Here is a 19,539-nt window from a genome sequence, read left to right as displayed (position 1 = left end):
CTGACAATCCGGGCACAAACCCACTTGCGTTATAACTGATACAAGTCTCACAAATGAGAGGTACGTGCTATAGAGTACAACACCCAACCAAAACCCAAAGAACAGCTTAAACAGTGCAGGGATTCTGCCCCTGCAGCTCCCTAGGTCAGACCAGGCCCCAGGTGTGAGCATCTCACGGAGTTGCGTGATTCCAGCCATCAAGGGAATTACATTTTCATCCAACATGATCCTGTAACAGAGAGAGCTACTTCACCTGCCGCTCAGTTAAAGAAAGAAGCGGTAACTTCCAAGGCCAGAGGACCATCAGCAGTGTTCCCCTGTGTTAGCGCGAGACTACGCACCAGTCTCCAGCGTGGGCTGTTCTAAAGCAGTGTCTCCATGACCGTTTCAGGCGCACGCCGTCCTTAGAACCAGCCTCCCCAAAGGCTGAGCCCACTGCTGGGGGATTTGGTCTGACCACCGGCAAAGCTCAGCAGCAGGAGGAGGCACCTGTGGAAGGGGGAGGGGGCCAGAACCAGGAGGCGGGACCAGTGGTGTGAAGGCCCGGCCAAGGCACTGGGCACGTCCTGGGAGAGGCCAGGGTGGGCCGGGCACCCGGAGCCGGGGAGAGCGGAGCGAGCTGTGTCGACGGGACTGGAGGGCAGGGCCTCAGCAGCCACGGAAGGACTCCTGCTGACACCCTCGGAGCGAGCGGAGCCCTGAAATAGCTTCTGCAGCCCACAACCTGAACAGATGCGGAGTCCAGAAAGGCAGCTGGCTGCGATCAAGAGCAGACTGCGGCGAGGGCGGGAGGGAGGCCTCGGGCAGAGCTGCGATGGATCCCTTACCATCCCTCTCAACTGTCAGTACCAATGGTATCAGCGAGCTTTGGGGCTGAAAACTGCAGTGGTTGGGCCTCGTACTTGAGACTGCAGTAAGATATTCACTACAAACCCCTCCTCCTGCTCTCTGGCGGGCGGCGAACTCCTGCTCACCCTTGGCAGCTAGACCTCGTCTCCCCGTGAAGCCCTTCCCCTGCGCTCCTAGCACACCCTGCACGTACCTCTATGTGCAGAGACAATACTGAAATCAGCATGCCTATCACGGCAATTTCGTTTTTTAAAATATTTATTTATTTGGATGTGTGGGGTCTTGGTTGCGGCACATGGGCTCCTTAGTTGTGGCATGCATGTGGGATCTAGTTCCCTGACCAGGAATCGAACCTGGGCCCCCTGCATTGGGAGCACGGAGTCCTATCCACTGCGCCACCAGGGAAGTCCCATGGCAATTTCATTTTTATAATGAAACAAGCTCTCTAAAAAGATTCAGTTAATGGAAATGTATTATACCGTGACAAAAATGCCCAGACTTTTCCGAGTTGTCAATTTTCTAGACTCTACCAAAAAATACATCCCCGTACCATTCTAAAATCATCTTGAAAGAAAGGAAGGGAGGGAAAGGAAGGAAGGAAGGAAGGACTTTCCCAGTGGGGCAAATGGAAATGACCTAAATGCATAATTGGGGATCGTCTGCCGCCCTTGAGAAGACATGGAGACACGGGTCTGTAGAAATATTGTTAAGTGATAAACTTGAAGAACGTGCACGCCGTGATGACACCATGTAAAAGCTCACAGGTTAACATGAAAGTCTGCAAGAAAACCTCGAATAATCAATACCGAGTTCAGTCTTCAAAGTCTTGATTTGGTTGCAAATTCATACTCCTTTTTTTAATGTCAAATGTGTATTTTTTAAAGCAACCACAATAATTTATTTTGCTCTTGAATCTGCAATTTGGGCAGGGGTTGGCAGACTCAAAAGTATTTTTTAAAGCTTCATTTCACTTAAAGCCTAGCTTGACTGAATGCCGTAATTGAAATGAAATAGAAATGATTTTCTTTTAAAGTTTCATCAAATACTGCTATCCACCAGACCTTAAAGACAACTGCTTCTTAAATTTTTCTGTAACTCAGATATTAAAAATAACTCAATATGAAGCCAAAAACACAAGCAACAGAAGAAAAAATAGGTAAACTGAACTTCATCAAAATTTAAAACTTTTGTGCTTCAAAGGACACTGTCAAGAAACTGAAAAGACAACCCACAGGATGGGAGAAAATATTTGCAAATCATATATCTGATAAAGAACCTGTATCCAGAACTCTTAAAATTAATCAATAATAATTTTTCAAAAAACAACTTAAAAATGGGCAAAAATGGTCAACATCATTAGCCAGTAGTGAAATGCAAATCAAAACTATAATGAGACACCACTTCACACCCACTAGGGTGACTAAAATCAAAAAGGCAGACAATAACAAGTGTTGCTGAAGATGTGGGAAAACTAGAAGTCTCATACACTGCTGGCAGGAAGGTAAAATGGTGCAACGATAATGGAAAACAATCTGCGGTTCCCCAAAAAGGTGTAAACACAGAGTTACCATATGACCCACCAATTCCTCTCCTAGGCATATACTTAAGAGAAATGAAAACACATCCAAACAAAAACTTGTACATGAATATTCTAAGTAGCATTATTTACAATAGCCAAAAAATGGAAACAACCCAATGTCCATCAGCTGATGAATAGATAATAAAATGTAGCCTATCCATACAAGGGAAGATTAATCAGCCATAGAAAGGAATGAAGTACTGATGCACGCAACAACGTGGATGAACCTCAGAAACATTGTATTTTAAAGAAGCCACACACAAAAGGCCATATATTATATTATCCCATTTATATGAAATGTTCAGAATAGGCAAATCCATAGAGACAGAAAGTAGATTTGTGGTTCCAGGGAATCGGGAGTAACTGCTAATGGGTATGGGGTTTCTTTCTTTCTTTCTTTTTTTTGGGGGCGGGGGTATGACAAAAATACTCTGGAATTAGACAGTGGTGACGGCTGCACAATTTAGTGTATATACTAAACACAACTGAACTGCATACGTTAAAAAGGTGAATTTTACAGTATGGGAATTATGTCAGCCTGAGAATTAGCAGTAAGACCCTAACATTAGGTTTACACGTGCCACAGATGATCCCCTTGTCCCTTCAGCAGAATCCTTTTCAATAAGCCAGTTACACACACACAGATGCTCCATTAGGATTACAAGACCATGTGCAGGCAGCAGTGCGCGTCATACACGGCGCACACTCATCTGAACAGGAGGTTGGTTAAGTAGGTTACTGGCAGGAAAGAAAATGAACTATGCTTTCAGCAAATACCTCAAAACTAAAGATAGAAAGAGCACATTGCATGCCAACCCTTTCCTTTTCATAACACTATTTTTCCAGCTTTTCTATTGTGTACTTTTATCTTGCACTATCAATTGTTTATGGATAGTGTATCAGTAGTAGCCTTTTCCCTGGCCTTCTCCGCCCCCATGCTGGCTTCCAAAGCCAATTATTATATTACAGTAAACCAAGGGGGAGTCAGATCCAAGCATGGAGAATATATATCTCAAATAGAAATGTTTGTACGGATTAAACGTAGACACTTTTTATTGGTTATGGATCTAACTGCCTCCATTCTTACAGATAACGAAACCCATTTATTTCTTTATTACTTTTATTATATAGGATTTTGGGCATGGCATTCCAAGAGCTATCCAACCTCACGTACCTGCCTGTCCCAATTATATCCCTACAAGTCACCATCCCCAAACTTATCACAGGCATTTACTGTCCAGTCTTTGCTCAGGCCCTTATCTGGGACTAGCAGGCCCCCCCCCCAACATCGACAGCTAGGAAAATCTGAGTCATCCAAAGGCCCACTTTTGCCACCCACACCCCCCGCCCCCTGAAACCTAACCTTTCTCCTCATTCTCATAACCATCCCACCTCTATTACAGCTCTCCTTCACTTATGCTTTAACCATCTGTCAGTTGTGTATGTGTGTTTCCTAATTACAGCGTCAATTCCCTGGGAGGGACACACAACACCTAACGCCATCCATTCATTTGTCCTTTTTTGGTTCTGCAGCATCTAGTACAAAGCTTTCCATTCGATGAGGTACCAAATGAATGCTAAACTGAGAACAAAGAGTGAACTACTTCCTCCTTCATTCTTGTTATTCTATTCTTATTTTTCTATTTGTACTTACCGTACTTACAGTTCTTTCTTTCTCTACTCAATTAGTTCCTTCCCCCATTCTATTTTTGAGGTCTATTAAAATGTGTGGGGGAAAAAAAAATGTGTGGGAGAGGACAAAAAACTTGATTCTTACTTGAAAGTCACATGAGGAAACCACTTTAAAATAAGTACTGAATGCAACAGGAAACGCTGAAAAACGACATTCCTCTAACAAGTTACCAAAGGGAGAGTACACTGGGTTTATAAACTGCTTCCTCAAAATTTCAGATTTTCAAATCTGAAACCCCGTGACTAACTCTCACTTCCAAAAACTTAAACTGAATTTATCACTCCTGGTTTAAATTTAGGAACAATTTTTTTTTTCCAAAATCACACATTCCTTTTGCACTCACTCTGAATGCCCTAGTGAGAGGCATGCCACTTCATTTCATAGCTTGAGAAACCGAGGCTTGAAGAAACTAACCAAGGCAACAAAAGCATGGATAATCCCTACATTATTTCTATTTTCGCCTGAGGTGTATTTGTTTCCTTATATCTTAATACAGGTGTGTCTCGCTTAACAGCCTATTAGCTCCACTCTTTATTTCCAGTCTTCCTAGTCGTCTTTGCTGAAACAGATGAACGAGAGGCAAGTCAAGGAAGTCATTAAGTGTAATAATGGGCGTGATCTCTTACAGCAAGAAGTCAAGCAAAACAGAAGAATTAAGCAAAATACCAGAAGAACAGACCAAACTGGAGGCACAACTTGTCAGATGAAATAAATTATCTAGGTGACCACTGAGCATTACCTCAGAGACGGCTAGACAAGGAGAACGCTGTGTAAATCAGACCACGCTACCACGATGTCAGAGAAGCTCACTCTACTAAAAGAACTCGTTTCAGTAAGTACTCTTTTATGAAGATGAGCTATCTAATTAAACTTTAAAGAAATATATACTTTCAATTTTGCTTAAAACAAGGCACCTCTGTAGTTAGGTATACTAACCATTAACAGTGGTGGAGAGAGTGGGAAGGGAGAAGAGAGGAGAAAAAACAGATTTGCTTAAGGAATTCAATTTTCTTAAATCATCCTGAAAGTATAGAGCAGCGTGATCCAACAGAACTTTCTGTGATGACGGAAATGTTCTTATGCCCAGTACAGTACACTAACCACATGTGGCTACTGAGCACTTGAAATGTGGCTGGTCCAGCTGAAGAAGTGAATTGTTAATTTTATTTCATTTCAATTTGCTTAAACTTAAATAGCTACATGAGTATTGCATTACACAGTACAGGTATCGAGTGTGCTTAACTGCGAGTCCATGAAGGAGCTGCAGGGGGAAAATGCACCTCCTAGAATCACATGTGAAATAAGGATGAGGGTATGGATGGAAGCATGTGTTTGAGCCTTTCTCTGGAAAGAGTATGAAAAGGTTTCATCAGATTCTTAAAAGGATTGTGGACCTCAAGAAATGATCAATACATGTCTGCAATATTTGTATATTTCATGTGATCAATTTGTGTAGTTCCTAACACCCTCAAGACTTTCATCTTTACTTGGTGTTACTATTTCCCTCACCCATAAGACTTTCCTAATATTACACTTTGACCATGAACTGTGACAGTTCAATGAAGAGACTTACTCACAGGAAACTGCTAATCCTATAAGTGAGGATCACATTTTGTTCTTTGTTTTATTTAATGAAGTCCTTAAAAGGAACAAGCATAAATCTACCTATAATAAGACACCTGAAATAAGACACCTAAAAGACACCTGTTCAGTCCCCACGTTAGCTCACACCACATTCCTTTCGATGACACCATATCTTTGTGAGGCGGGGTTTCCCAGGGCTAGTGTGATAAAATTCAGGTACTGTGCAAATATTAATGTGGAACAGGATATGAGGGTAGGAGCTGTTTGCTCCCAAAGAGCATTGCTGAAATTTTATTTAAGAGTACTGGAACTCATTCTAGAAAATGCTCTGCACTCACCAATATGTGGCCTTCAAGCAGCTCTTGAAATGCACTTGAAATGCTGGACAGAAAAAGAGTGGGGATAGTTAAAGGCTGCACTTTGGGGGACAGAATTAAAATGCAAAGAAATGGATAAAGGTCACAAAATAGGAAAACTATACTGGGAAGTTCAGCTAGGTACTTCAGGAAGAAGACTGCATTATGAAAGAAATGATTTTTTTTTTTTTTTTTTTTTGCCCTGCCGCGCAGCATGTGGGATCTTAGTTCCCTGATCAGGGATCGAACCCTTGCCCCCTACATTGGAAGCACGGAGTCTTAACCACTGGACAGCCAGGGAAGTCCGGAAAGAAATGAATTTTAATATGCATGTTAGAAAAATACATTAAAGCAGCAAAACACAAACTAAATGTGATTCCTAAATGATCTGCTGTAACTCAAGGGAACCTTGGTTCTGACTTGTCTCTTCAAGTTAGATAAGAAAACTGGTATCTTTAATTCGGAGCAGAAAAGGTTAAGGGCTGGAGAACTTCCATATAAGCTCAGGGAAGAGTTAGTATAGCAACAGTGTCCACGAGGGCCACAGCAGGTAGAACTCTCTGGCTGTTAGAGAAATTAAATAAGAGGAGTGGAATTTCCCAAGAAGGTCTATTTCAAGAGAACAGCTATATGTCTGGCATACAGGACTCAACTAGATTAGAGGCTCCCATTCTGCAAGGAAGTTGTCACCAAGTCAAAATGAGAAGAAACGTAAGAGCGCCGCAGGCAGCTTTCCAGAAAGTTCACTTCATCCCACTTCTCCATCAGCGATGCTCCAGTCTGTCCCCACCAAGGTACTGAAGGTGACCTTGCTTACAAAAAGCTTTCCCATCCCCCACGTACTCTGCCAGCACTACCTGTTTCCGCTCTGCGCCTGATCGGCCCTCTACCCTCTCACTAAACGCAGGTTCTCAACCCCTCTATCCCCCGAATGTCAGCAAAAGTCACCAGAGACCTGCTAATGGCCCGTCCACTGGCTTCTCCTCCGTCCTCATCTAAATGCCCTAAGGCACATGCAGCCCTAAATGAAGAAGAAAGTGCCTCTCTTAGGACTTCCCTGTGTACACTTCTACAGACACACCCTCATGGTTGACCAACGTCCTCACCAGAGGCCCACCTGGTAGGCCGTGAATTCTGAGATGTAGAGATTTATCTGAATGTACATGATATAGAATCTCAGAAGGGTACACAAGGCATTTTTTTTTAAACAAATAAGGTAATGGAGGCCCAACTAGGAAAGAGTCTTGGAGGTATCACACCCACAGCTGGAGGCCTCAGCGGGACCTTCAAGTCTCAGCCAGGACTCAGCCACCGTTACTGCCTCTATTAGGGCTAAACAGCCTGGCAATGACCTTGAAAATGCTTCCCACTGCATTGTTCATAAAACTACTCTGATAATACTTTCTGCTCTCTCTTCCCCTCACCCCATTGGCTTTCTGCAACCTAGATGGCTCCCTTTTCTAACGGGCTCTTAAGGAGATGTATCGCAAGGCTGATGACCTTACCTCTTCCCAAACCATGTCTTCCTGGGATATAAAACCCAGTGATTCCTAAACTAAAGCCCACCTCTACCCTCCCACCCCTCAGGCACCAGATAAGAATTCCAACCCCCTTCATAATATATTCATCTGGTACCCTGATGGCAGTTCAAATTCAACATATCTAACACCAAGCTAACTCTTTTCCCCATTTTCAAAATCTCTTTCTTCTTGTCTTACCCACTTCATTCACCCACACGAGAAACATGTCCACTTTCCTCCCTACCTACTGCCATTCTCTTGTTTGCCCAAATAACAAATGCTATGACCACAGTAACATCAGCCACCACTGTTCACTGAATGTCTACTAGGTACCTGGCAGAGAGCACCTTGAAGTCACCCGCAAGTTGGACACTACCACCCATGTTTTATAGATCAATAAACCAAGTTCATAAAGATTAAATAAATTCTCCCTGGTCTAATTAAACAGGGCAGGTCAAACATGTGTGACCTTCACTCCCATCAAAAGACAGGAAAGGTCTAAAAAATGTACAAACCCGAAAAGGACAATAAGAGAGAACAACATGTTTTATAGATCAATAAACCAAGTTCATAAAGATTAAATAAATTCTCCCTGGTCTAATTAAACAGGGCAGGTCAAACATGTGTGACCTTCACGCCCATCAAAAGACAGGAAAGGTCTAAAAAATGTACAAACCCGAAAAGGACAATAAGAGAGAACAACTGTAGATGAGAGACAACAACAAAACCGAGAAGATGGAAAGCAAATAGTCCAGCAGTGACAAACTGAAGAGACAGGAATCCTAACTTGGCGAGAAGCAGCTGACGATGAGAAACCAGCCCCAGAGAGCACACAGACCCCAGAGGGCACGAGGCACTTCTCAACACTGACTGAGACAGGCTGGCCGGGCGGAAGGCACAAGGGCAGACCCCATGACACCTCCTCTGCACCCAGGGGCCCCTTTCCCCACCAGCAGACCCACTTCCTAATAAACTGTGTGCAGCAGAAGTTGGGGATGGAACACTCTGGACAACGAGGGAGGGGAGAGCAAGCGACAGTGCACACAGGAAACCGGGCAGGGCAGGGTATGTGACATTTTGGAGGGCACCACAGAGGTCCTGGCCGTCCACAGGATGCCACACAACTGGCGCTCAAGGGAGTTCAGTCCCCACGTTAGCTCACACCACATTCCTTTCGATGACACCATATCTTCGCGAGGCGGGGTTTCCCAGGGCTAGTGTGATAAAATTCAGGTACTGTGCAAATATTAATGTGGAACAGGATACGAGGGTAGGAGCTGTTTGCTCCCAAAGAGCATTGCTGAAATTTTATTTAAGAGTACTGGAACTCATTCTAGAAAATGCTCTGCACTCACCAGTATGTGGCCTTCAAGCAGCTCTTCTGTTCTGACTTCCAACTAAACCACATATGTATGTTCAGGTGTGTTCACCTAATCACTGCTCTGATTACACATGCAAGTGTGAAACTGCGCAGACCGGAGAGGTCGCCTAGACACACACTGCACCCCAGGGAGTTCTAACACTTGCGAACCGGTTAAATCATTTGAACACTCCCTATCTGTTAAAGTTCTACAGAGCACGTTCCAGAAACAGGAATCTGTAAGGTGTCTTTCACGCTTCGCTAACATTGATAACACAACCACTCTCATGAGAACAAACCTTCTGGAAACGACCTTGGCCTCTGTACCCCAAAACCTAATCCAGTTCACAAGAACCTGGAATGAAAACAGTTCACACTGACCCAGCAGCTCAGTTCACTGGCTACACTGCTCTGCTGTCCTTCACACGTGGATAATGAATGTGGCCACGGGATGAATGTAGAAAGTTGTTCCATACTGTTTCTCCATCCCCTTCAAACAACAGCAGACATTTGTAAGGCACCAGGCCTCGGACACAAGCGGAGCCTGTGTTCAGACTCCCCGAGATGAAATGAGCCGGTTCAGTGAAGCCGGCGTGAAGCTTCCATGGCCTGCTTCGCTTCTTTCTATATTTCTTCCAGAACACATAGCCCGCTCTCCCGAGCCCATGCTGATCCAGCTATGACCTCGCCTACCTTCACTTAGATCTCATCTTCTCTGTGTTCATGACAAGCAACAGCATCCTAAACCCTGTACTGGCCACGGTCAAAACCTAACAGAAAGTAATGGAAGAACCCAGAACGTGGAAACACCCAGAGCTCAACTTCACTACACGTACAACACCAAGATTCACGCTGGGAAATGGAGATTTCTCCTCCCAGTTTTCTCCTGAGCGGGCACGCCCAGGATTTCTGGCAAGCTCTGGCCTCACCTCCCCAACCCAGGCTAGCCGGCCCCCCTCCACCTACACACCTGGGTCCCCGGCCTCCTTCCCTCAGGTACCCTGACCTTTCATCTGCATCACAGCTTTCCAAACTCGCTGAGGCGTTTTGTGAGTTCACCCCCTCAAAAAAAAAATCCTTAATAAATGTTCTGCTGATGACCTACTTAGTCACAGGCCCTATTTTCTTATCCTTGGTTTTGACTAACAAATTTATTACTCCTCTCTCTCTCTCTCTCTCTCTCTCTCTCTCTCTCTCTTCCATTTGGCTTATTTCCTCCTGCTGCTTGACCAGCAAATTGCCTGAGGCAGAACTACAGGCACACCTCGCTTTATTGCACTTCACAGATATTGTGGGCTTTTATAAACTGAAGGCTTGTGGGAAACCCTGCCTGGAGCAAGTGTATCACCGCCATTTTCCAACAGCATTTGATCACTTCTTGTCTCTGTCACATTTTCATAATTCTTGAAATATTCTAAACTTTTTCATTATTATTATGTTTCCTATGGTGATCTGTGATCACTGATGTCAGTACTGCAAAAAGATTACAACTCACTGAAGACTCAGATGATGGTTAACATCTGTTAGCAATAAAGTATTTTTTAATTAAGGTACGAGCATTGTTTTTTTTAGGCATAATACTACTGCATATTTAATAGACGGGTACAATATAAATGTAACTTTTGTAAGCACTGGGAAACCAAAAAATTTGTGTGACTCGCTTTATTGAGATGGTCTGGAACCAAATCCAAAATATCTCCGAGGTATGCCTGTACTTGGAAGCCAATTATTTGACGTCTTTACTTGGTGTCATGTATTCTCATAGACATACATTATAAAGTACAACCATCTCATTTTATGAAGAAAGAAATGTGGTGACCTAACCTGGCCAGAGTAGCAAGCCAACTGCAGATGCAGCAAGACTCCTCCGAGGCCAGTGGATGTTCTTCCTGCACCAATTCCTCTGGATCCTTCCCAGAATAAAACCCCTCCAGTAGTAACAGACCACACATCCCTTTGCTAGACGCCACGCGATAGCAATCATTTTTAGGTGTGTAATTTAGCATCCCCTCTACCCCATAGCAGACAAAAACTGATAAGAGGCAGAGAAATCTATCCATTAGCAGTGAACAACACACTGTCCATCAGCACGAGTCAAAAAGCAAAGCTCCTCACAAAACATGCCGTGTTGACTGCATGAATAACAGAATAACACTCTCACAGCAATTCCTAAACAGAGCCAACCCTTTTTTTTTGGCCGTGCTGCACGGCTTGTGGGATCTCAGTTCCCCAACCAGGGGCTGAACCCGGGCCACAGCAGTGAAAGCCCAGAATCCTAACCACTAGGCCACCAGGGAACTCCCAGAGCCAACCCTTTTGGACTCCTCTCACTCCCTCCCAAAGTTCACTTAAGAGTTGTATCTGCCACCAGAATGAAGCACTACATGGACTGAAGGGGCTAGTTTTAGGCATGGTGAAAACAGGCTGGAGAATGCCAGAGAAAAAATGTAAAATTCGATTAAAAAAATTTCATCGCTTATTTGTTCTTTTTTTTTTTTTAATAAATTAATTTTTAATTTTTATTTTTGGCTGTGTTGGGTCTTCGTTGCTGCGCGCAGGCTTTCTCTAGTTGCGGCGAGCGGGGGCTACTCTTCATTGCAGTGCACGGGCTTCTCACTGCAGTGGCTTCTCTGGTTGCAGAACACGGGCTCTAGGCGCGTGGGCTTCAGTAGTTGTGGTGTGTGGGCTCTGTAGTTGTCGCGCACAGGCTTCTTTGCTCCGCGGCATGTGGGATCTTCCCAGGCCAGAGATCGAACCTGTGTCCCCTGCACTGGCAGGCAGATTCTTAACCACTGCGCCACCAGGGAAGCCCCATATTTCTTGATTTCAAAGATAAAATGCATGCAGAACTATTGTCTACTGAGGCTAATTCAAGGAAGAATTTTATGCTCAACAAGAATGGTTTCCCAATTTGTTTCTTGTAAATATTCACACGTGGTCAACTGACAAAACTATCAAAAACACCATCAACCTTATAAATTAGGAGCTTAGGATTAACATACACACACTAATATATATATAAAATAGATAACCAACAAGGACCTACTACTGTACTGCACAGGAAACTCTACTCAATATTCTGTAATAACCTATATGGGAAATGAATCTAAAAAAGAATGGATATACATATATGTATAACTGAATCACTTTGCTGTACACCTGAAACTAACACAACGTTGTAAATCAACTATACTCCAATAAAATTTAAAAGAAAAACACATCAACCTTTCCCCATTTCACCTAAGTCCACCCACAGTAAATGCCATGACACAGGTACCTATGTGCTGGTGTGCAGCTGTTTTTTTTTTATTTTAAACAAATTTATTTATTTATTTATGGCTGCATTGGGTCTTCGTTGCTGTGCGCGGGCTTTCTCTAGTTGCGGCGCACGGGCTTTCTCTAGTTGCGGTGAGCGGGGCCTACTCTTTGTTGAGGTGCAGGGGCCTCTCATTGCATTGGCTTCTCTTGTTATGGAGCACGGGCTCTAGGTGCACGGGCTTCAGCAGTTGTGGCACGCGGGCTCAGTAGTTGTGGCGCACGGGCTTCATTGCTCCGCGGCATGTGGGATCTTCCCGGACCAGGGCTCAAACCCGTGTCCCCTGCACTGGCAGGCAGATTCTTAACCACTGCGTCACCAGGGAAGTCCCAGCTGTTTGGTTTAAAGACACCTGGCCCATGACCTTGGCTGGGCAATAAATTTTGTTCTAGGACAAAGTTAGAACGTGATCTCATGACTGTGATTAGACTGTAAGCTTCGGGGAGGTGGGGACTCCCCACTGCCCTTCATATCACCAGCACCTTTATATCAGCAACCGACCGGCTACTCAGAAAATGTTTGTTGACAAGTGGAATAATACAGAAACCAAATTCCCTAAGTCTACTTCAAGGGCTCTGAGTGACTCTCAAGTTCTGACACTTTTGCCTTCGGGGAAAAAAAGCGGGGGAGGGATTTCCCTGGTGGTCCAGTGGCTAAGACTCCACACTCCTGATGCAGGGGGCCCGGGTTCGATCCCTGGTCAGGGAACTAGATCCCAAGTGCCGCAACTAAGACCCGGCACAGTCAAATAAATAAATATTAAAAAAAAGGGCGGGGGGAGATTCTGTTATCAGAAACTTTTTGGTCAATCTTTCAAAAGAATGAATATGTCCCTTAGTCAAGGGAAATCTCTTCAAGTTCTCAAATCCTCCCCACCCGCTGCTCTTTCTTAAAATAAGGAGGAGGTACCCTAAATAGGAACCAACATCACATCTGAAGAACTACAGAAGCGCTGGCTGTGAGCTCTGGAGTTACACAGACTGAGGTCAAGCAGGGCTTCTCAACCTGGGCGCGAGTGACATTCTGGGCCAGACAACTGTCCGTCGTGGGGAGCGGTCCCGAGTGTTGCAGGCTGTTGAGCGGCATCCCTGGTCTCCACCCAGTAGGCGCCTGCAGCACTCCCTCTCACGTGTGAACCAAAAATGCCCGCAGACACTGTCAAATACCCCCCGCCCCCCGCTGAGAACCACCACTCCAAACTCACACAGGCCTGCTGTGAATCCCGGCTCTGGCCCCTCACCACCCGTGCCCGTGGGAATCAGACCTACCCCCTCCTACGCCCCAGCAAATTCTTCATCTTTAAAATGGAGCTAATACCACAGAAATGCTGTGAGAAGTAAAGGAAACGAGGTACTTACAGGATTTACATGCACAGAACACCCAGTGCTGGAGTGGCGGCCCAAGAAATGGTAAGAAATGAGGGTAGGCTAAGAGTTCGTCTCTAGAACCAAAGGAACTTATGTGCAGGCCTCCAGGGTACCACAGTCTAGATGGAAGAAGTGGCTGAGGAAGAAAGAAATGAAAATAGGAGAGGCTGGGCAAGAGGGAAGAGCACTGACGTATTTCCTTAGCCTCCGAGAACCCGGCCTGGAGTCAAGGCCAACAAGGTTCTACTTAGTTTTCCTCCGTCTGTTCTAACATCACAAACAATAAACCAAAAATATCCCCCACTCACAAAACTCTCCAAAGTAAGTAAGTCAGCAAGCCAGAAACTTTTTAGTACAAACGAGGAATTTACAATGTCCACACAAAAATACTGAAAGCCCCAGACGGCCACAGCAGATGCAGAGAGTAGGAGACAAGCAGTGAAGACAACTTCAACCTAAGCTTCTAAAAGAGAAATACAGAACACTCTTCTTAAAAGTCCCTGGCTGAAGAACACCGAGCTTCCGGCATCTCTTCAGTTTTGTTCCACCCAGCGGTTTTGAGATTACGGGCAATTTAGGGATTTTCCACTACAATGATGCCAGAGAAAGACAAACCCGGAAGAAAAATTTTTTTAATTGATTTTTTTAAAGGGAACCAAAATCTATTGATTTTTATCAGGCCTCCGAAATCCTACAAAAAGCGCGTGGTCACGTGACAGTTTGGAAACTAGCAGAAAAGTCATTCCTCAAAAGAACCCCGGTCACGGGATGTGTCATCATTTGAAAAGAAAAAACCACCACCCAAAAACCAACTGATACCTCCACAACTACTTGGTCAGCACTTACAATTTTCATCTTGCCTCCCTACATACTAAGCTAGAAGAAAGAGAGGAACACGATTCCGAAACCCTAGCGAGAGTCTGAATCCGATAACACCCCACACGTCCCAACTGGTCTCCCGAGTGGCCCCAACACCTTAGCAAATATCCACCGGGGAAGCAGGTCAGAGACCGCCAATATCAAATCGTGCGCGCCTCTGCTTTCTCTCCATGAGTCATGCGGGAGTGCGCTGGGTTGGCGCGCCTGGGTGGGTTTCTCCGTGTGGCCCTGTGTGTCTCCCCGGGGGTTGGTGTGGATGTGTCCCTCTCCCTGGGTGTTTGGGTATGTGTCACCAGGTATCGATGGATCTCCTTCCCCGTGTGTGTGTCTCCAGGACGTCTGGGCGTCTCTGTCTTCGGGCGTGTGTCTCTCTCCCCGGGTGCGCGACCCCATCTTTCCACCTGCGTCAGTCAGCAGGAGGCAGGGGGCAACAAGCCGCCCCGCCACCCCGGGGCGGGACAGTGACCCGCACGGGCCACGCGCGCCTCCCGCCCCAGCTGCCCGAGGCCCAGGCCGCACACGCGGCCCGCGGGCTCCTCTCAGACCCTAACGCCCGCGCAGCCCGCCTAGGCCCCCGCCCGGCCCCGAGGGGAGTCGGCGCCCCGCTCACCTCGCGGCCACACGGAGGAAGCCCGGGAGCTCCGGGCCGGCCCGTCCTGGTGCAGTGAGGAAAGAGAGAGGGTCGAGGACCCGACGGGCAGCAGACGTCCGCGGCACTGCCCGGGTCCGACTACAGCTGCTCCCATCCAGCACCGAGGGAACAACATGGCGACGGGGCGGGGCCCGGGAAAAGAGGGCGGGGCCTCGCCGGCGGGAGCCCTGAGAAGGCGGGGCGGGGCCTGGTCGGGGGGCCCGGGGGAGGCGGGGCCTCGAGGTCGCCTTCGCCCAGCCCTCACCCACTCCGTGCCTGTCAGTTCTAGCTAAATCCCGGGTTTTCTTCCGGTCGGCTATTCCTCTGGTCCTACGGCTGCGTTTCCGCGAGAGAGAGCACGAAATAATAGTTATCTTTAAAGGTTGACGTAAAGTGGAAATAAACTGATCGCAAAAGCACAATCACAGGATGCTGTGATTACGTTGAGAAATGAATATGCAAATAGACAAACGAGTAGATGAAAAATGAGAACAGCTGTGATACTGTGAAATAACAGGATTTTTGATTAAATTTTTAAAATTTCCTTGCGCTTGTTAAAAATTGTACTGCCTCTGTCCTCTCTAAATAAAAAGCAGTAGTGGGAAACGGGGGTACTGAGGAAACTTCTTAATTCCTCACTTTAAATATGGAGTTCAGCGCACGGGTCTTCCGATACAGGCTCCTGGAGACCAAAGAGGGATTTTTAGTCCCTCTAAATATATTTTGCAGGGCAGATTTAGTTTGTTTTCCAAGAGAAGGATCTCACTTTTATTATTTCCTGGGCCCACAATCATTAACCTCTGGCTCTTTAGGGAGTCATTTTCAGGTAATGAATCTAATTTAAGACTTTTCATTCAGTACCAGAACGGTTCTATTTGAGAGAGTCTGTCACAAGTATCAATATAAAAGACAATTTTAGAATACTTGTGAAAGTGGGACATGTAATAAAGACTGAGTTCTAGTTTGAGCTTAAATGAATTTTTCTTTTATAGAAAAAAAAATCTTAGGGACGTCCCTGGTGGTCCAGTGGGTAAGACTGGGCACTCCCAATGCAGGGGGCCCGGGTTCCATCCCTGGTGGGGGGGAACTAGATCCCACATGCATGCCGTAACTAAGAAGTCCACATGCTGCAACTAAGAAGCCCACGTGCTGCAACTAAGACCTGGTGCAGCCAAAATAAATAAATTAATTAAAGTAAAAAAAAATCTTATCCATACAGGTTATTTCCCCAAGGAAATATGAGTAAAGGCTTATAAAATACAAATCTATTGACAATAGGGAGGAGGAAGAGATATTCATTATCTTATTTTAAAACATAATTAAAACTACACAACAAAACAAACATATAAGAACATTAGAGTTAATTTTCCAAAAGAAAATAAAAATACGTAGTGTCAGATACATTGGACTAAATTGCAACAAGCATTCCATAGGGTCACTAAGGAAATGCTACCTGAAAATCATGTGTCATAATCATAGCCAAGGAGTGACGGGGTAAGGGTTTATCTCTGTAACCGCTAATACCAACCAGCTATTAACAGGTGCACTTACGAAATTACTGTATCTTGATTTAAAGTAAGCCTTGAGAAATCTAAGAGTTTTCGAAAAAGGGCCCTAAGAAGGTCCTACAAGTGATTCTTAGGCTGTTCCAAAATGTGAGTGAGGCATATAAACATATCTGAGTGTAGCCATAGTCAGCACCTGAAGAAAGAATTGCAGAAAGCTCCTTTTTCTGAAATAACTCTTATTTGGACACTAGCCAGATGACTCTTAAGAATACTTGTATATTTCGGTCTCTTCCACCATCCACTTTTTCTTTTTTTTTAGGTTACTTATTTTATTTATTTTTGGCTGCATTGGGTCTTCATTGCTGTGCCCGAGCTTTCTCTAATTGCGGCGAGCGGGGGCTACTCTTTGTTGCGGTGCGTGGGCTTCTCATTGCGGTGGCTTCTCCTGTTGTGGAGCACGGGCTCTAGGCGCAGGCTTCAGTAGTTGTGGCTCGCGGGCTCTAGGGCGCAGGCTCAGTAGTTGTGGCGCACGGGCTTAGTTGCTCCACAGCATGTGGGATCTTCCCAGACCAGGGATCGAACTCAGGTCCCCTGCATTGGCAGGCGGATTCTTAACCACTGCACCACCAGGGAAGTACCCACCATCCACTTCTTTACCTAATCGATTTGACAGTGCAAGAGTAGGGTGGGTGGAAAGATTTTTCCCTGAAGGGCAAGTTTGGGGCATTGCTGCTGTTGGATGTGTGTGGCTGGCAAGCTGACACAAGTTAGACAGATGGTCTCTATCGCTCTTGCTCCATGAACTTGTTTACTGACGAAAAACATTGAAGAACTGACCTATTTTCGCTCCCTTCATCTAATTAGGGTTTTTGCCTTTATATTCTGTAAACATCTAGTGCATCACTCAAGGAGGAAAAAGAGATCAAGGTTGCTGGGCATTAATGATTCCTTTCCTTAAATAACACCTACTTATTACTATGAGCACTGGGAGTTAATACTCCATTTCAAGCTGGAGTCTGAAAGGAATCACGTCTGGTATCTCTGATGAAAAGCTACAAGTAAGTGGGCCCCAGATTCAGGTATCATAAATATTGATTATAATTAAACTGACTGTGGACTTCTTAAACTCCACGCTTCCACTGCAGGGGGTGTGGGTTTGATCCCTGGTCCCCTGGTCGGGGAACTGAGATCCCACATGGCCCATGGCGTGGCCAGAAAAAAAGAAAGAAAATTAAATTGATTATACTTTTCACATACAGGGAAAAAACACAGAACTCAATGGTCGGCAATTTCACCATTAAATGACATATCTAAATAATCAGAAATGTGGACTCTCAGGCATTGAGACTACAGCGGGTAGACAACACACTGGAGGAATTCAGGGGTGTCCACAGGCACCCTCCCGCATTTTTGCTTCTGTCCACCAGCTGTGTTTATATCATATGACCTTACCTTGCTGAATAAATTGGATTCAGTCCCTTTCCCAAGAGAGCTCAGAAGAGTGGAGGAGACATTCAATAAGCAACTAAATAAATGTGCAGTTATAAATTGGATTAAGGGCCTTGAAGGAAATAAACAAGGTGCAGCTGGTGGGAATACAGGGTGATGGGAGCAGAGAAGGCATGAGCGAGGAGGTAACTCATGATGAGCAAGTGGCAGTGGGCAGGGCTGGTGCAGGTTGAGGGCACAGCAGTTCACCAAGAACCTAGCATGTAGCTGCACTCAAATTCTAAATACAGATGCAAACTATTACAAAATCTTCATCACTGATGGAGAAACAAATTATAATGGCTTCTCTAGCCATAACTAAATCTAATGTGCTCCCTTAAAAATAATAAGTACACGCGGAACAGTGCTGCTCTCTCTTTACCACACTCTAAACATAGCTTAACCTGGGTAATTACAGAGGGCAGAACGAAGCAGGCATTAACCTTCAGGAATGAAGTGGGGAATTTGATCCCTTTCCTGATTTCCTGATGAATGTGAGTCATAAACTGAACTTCACCTTTAAAGGCAGTAGGAGGAAAATCCCAGGCACACCACGGTTACAATATGTAAATAGTATGTTTGTGTGTGTTTGTATGGGTGTTTGTGCACATGAGTGTTTATTAAAAAAAAAAAAAAAAAGAATGGAAAGGAAGTGGGAAAATCAAAACAGCTGAATTGTTAGGGGAGTAGAAATCTGGGTAATTTTTATTGAAATTTTGAATCCCATGTTACAATATGCTTTTGAGCAATAAGTGGAAATTTTTTAATGAAGCAATTTTAAGCAACCTTTAGAAATACTTTCTATGACATCCAAATGTAATCTTTGCCTTAGGCTACAATGGTAAGGGCCAGACAAAAATCCAGTTATCTTAGCAACTCGTTCCTTCAGACAGAAGCCCTTCCAAATCCACAGACACATATAAAAGTTTGAGCCGCTCCTAGAACTCAGGACAGTAAAGCAGAACTGTGCTCTTCCCACCTCCCCGCTGCCATACGTCTGAGTAGCCAATGCCCATCAACAGCTTTCTTGACCTTTTCAGTGTAAAAGCTGAGACCACTATTGTGCTCACATAAGCAACTTCTTTCCTCTCACCTCCTCCTGTCAGTGCCATCCACATAGGCATAAATAATCCATGCCGGTTCAGGCTGCTGGCCATAGCTGTAGCTAGGCTCAGCCTAAACTCAATCCCTGATTGGATTAAAGTGATAAATCCCTCACCCTATGTGCCTAATGAAGGACCGGGGGAACTCTCAATGGCAAAAGATATTATCTAGAGCATTTATGTTTCATTTATACACAATGCACAGCATGCAACAAAAAAATATTAGACATGCCAAGAAGCAGCAAAAAGTGACTCATAGTCAAGAGAAAACAAAACAATAGAATTGAATATGTTATGACAATTTAA

At 44.9% G+C, this 19,539-nt stretch overlaps 1 protein-coding gene across 5 annotated transcripts in view; it reads right to left on the bottom strand.

Annotated features, from left to right (window-relative positions):
• RAB9A (RAB9A, member RAS oncogene family) overlaps positions 1-19,539 on the bottom strand; it is a 53,919-nt gene that overhangs the window by 6,073 nt on the left and 28,307 nt on the right. The window contains exons 1-3 of one of the 5 annotated variants that reach the window (XR_009006626.1): positions 15,114-15,284; positions 13,616-13,760; positions 3,792-11,706 (exon numbers count right to left, since the gene is read on the bottom strand). The exons of 1 other annotated variant lie outside the window; for it this stretch is intronic. The gene's annotated coding sequence lies outside the window, so the exon portion shown is untranslated. Of the gene's footprint in view, positions 1-341; positions 490-3,791; positions 11,707-13,615; positions 13,761-15,113; positions 15,285-19,539 lie in introns of those variants that run through there. 3 more of the 5 variants (XM_057537932.1, XM_057537934.1, XM_057537931.1) reach the window with 3 other exon arrangements.

This window comes from Balaenoptera acutorostrata, chromosome X, assembly GCF_949987535.1.
Source record: "Balaenoptera acutorostrata chromosome X, mBalAcu1.1, whole genome shotgun sequence".
NCBI classification, from domain to species: domain Eukaryota; kingdom Metazoa; phylum Chordata; class Mammalia; order Artiodactyla; family Balaenopteridae; genus Balaenoptera; species Balaenoptera acutorostrata.
This window is presented reverse-complemented; position numbering and strand designations above follow the sequence as displayed.